Raw genomic sequence first — 2,318 nt, 5'->3', positions numbered from 1 at the left:
CCACCTACTTGTCTCAGTCAAGATAATCTTAAATTTGAGGGAGTTCAGGTTGGGAATAGTTTTGCAGAGTATAATCCCTCTATCTATACCAGAGAGTAGTGACAGATTAGGGAGAGAGGGGTTGGACTAATTTAGAGTAGGAATTTGCATTCAACAAGTCATAGTTTTAAAGAGCATGAGTACAAGTTTATTACTGCTCAGAACCTTGATTTAAACCAGATATAAGAAAAGAGGAAATATGTAGCATAAAAATAATGCACAATTAACAAACACAGTGATCACCAAGATAACATAAGAAACAAACAGAGAATATATAACATACATCACCATTACAAAGAAGCAACCACATCTGAATTCCTTTAGCTAGGAGAATGTGGGGTCACAGCTTTTCTTGAGTGGGAGTCTGTTAGAAAAGTGACACCAAACTTCCTAACTGAATTCTTAAAGTCCCTTTCCATTAAGTTTCCATTTTAGGCTGAGAATAAAGAAGATTTATGCTAAATATTCTCATTTGATATGTGACCCTGAAAACAGAGCAGCCCCCCCTTAGATATGGATATGTTCTATCACAAGTGGTCCATCAAAGAGAATTTTTTTTTTATTCCTTTAGGAGAATTATGTTTATTCTAGAAACATAGACGTGTCATAAAGGATATTTATTACTAAAAGGCCAGGAGGATGGCCAATTCTCCTAATGCTTCCTGAAATTTATCAGATAGCTAGGAGGGCATATCAAAACTCTGAGCAAACAAATGTATGCAAAGGCATGCCTGAAACTCACTGGGATTCCTTACTAGGATTCCCTACAGAAGAGTGGTGTGTGCAGAAAATATTTTTTCTTCTCCATAAGCCATAGGATCTAACAGTAGAGTTACTCATCCAGTAGGAAACACTCAATCTAGTAGTTTAAAAAAAAAAAAAAACAAAAAAAAACTCAGTTCAAGAATTTGAAGCACAGTTGAAATATATTTAGCAAATGCACATTCTCTCCAGTCAGATCTGGGTATAGAGGCAATTGTTTAAGGAAAGAAGCAATTTCAAGGATTCAATGGTGAACTACCCTTGACACTAAGAGGAGGTATGTGAGGAGAAAAAAGAAATTGAAGCCTTTTAGTACCAGAAGCATCAGTTGCCCCTCACCTTTCTAATTCTTTAGTGTTTCTATGGTCGTTTATAGATATGCTTCTAACATTTGTTTTTCAGGTGTAGCCCTGATATATCATCCATGTAATGTAACAACATAACTTTTAGAAATGCTTTTCTTACTAGAGTAAGAGCATCAACAACATACATTTAACACATAGTACTATTTTTCATTCCCTGTGGCAAAACTGTCCATTCATATTTTTTATAAGGCTCAGTTAAATTAATGCTGGGCACTGAAAAGGCAAATCTTTTTATACCCTCCTTATCTAGAGGGATAGAATAGAAACAATCCTTAATGTCTATAACCCAAAGGGGCCATTCTCTAGACAAGTGAGTAGAAGATGGAAGTCTAGGCTGAAGAGTTCCCATAGTTTCCATCTGTTCATTTAATTTTTAAAAATCAGTCAACAATGATTGATCATGTTAGAGTACTGAGCTTCTGAAAACTCTCTGAATATAACATCAGCTCCCATCATACCCCAAGTGTTTTTTGCCTAGGGCCCTGGAGCTGAGCCCTACTTCCCGTTTCCCTGAGTTAATCTACATTCTGATGCCCAAAGGAAGCCTTTGTTGCATTTTGGACATAGGATTTTGGGTCTTGTTCTCCCATCTTGTTTTTTAGGCCAACATTGAGTTTTCAGATGCCCTACTTTACTATATTGAAAGCACTGATGAATCTCTGCATTTGCATTTTCTCCAGCAAGTTGTCTTATCATAATTTATGTTGTTACATTTTCACCAATAGTTCGTATGATAGCTGTCTGCAGATGTCCCGCGAAATCAGCAAAAGATTCATTTGGACCTTGCACTATTTTTATGAAGGCTTCCCCTCTATTTTGTCTTCCTGGAAGGGTGCCCCATGCTTTGATAACAACCATGTTGCCTATATGTACATATATGTCTCTCTACCATTTTAATTTTTCCCTTACTCTTCCTATAGATATTGTATATATTTGTAGGAGAGTGTGTGCCAGATTTAAGAGGGATTCAAGAAGTAATGTTCTTTGGCAACTAATTTTTTTTTTTTTTTACTTTGCCATCTTTGCAAATGATTTTTTTTTTTTTTTTTTTTTTTTGGAGGGATGTGGAGCTACTTGTTTTTCCTGGTTGTTAATGGAAAGTACACTGGTAGAAGCTTGTGAGCTATAGTTTTAGAAAGGCAATTCCATATA

The sequence above is a fragment of the Sminthopsis crassicaudata genome, chromosome 4 (genome assembly GCF_048593235.1).
Source record: "Sminthopsis crassicaudata isolate SCR6 chromosome 4, ASM4859323v1, whole genome shotgun sequence".
In the NCBI taxonomy this organism is placed as follows: domain Eukaryota; kingdom Metazoa; phylum Chordata; class Mammalia; order Dasyuromorphia; family Dasyuridae; genus Sminthopsis; species Sminthopsis crassicaudata.
The sequence above is the reverse complement of the archived record's forward strand: the minus strand, read 5'-3'. Positions refer to the sequence as shown.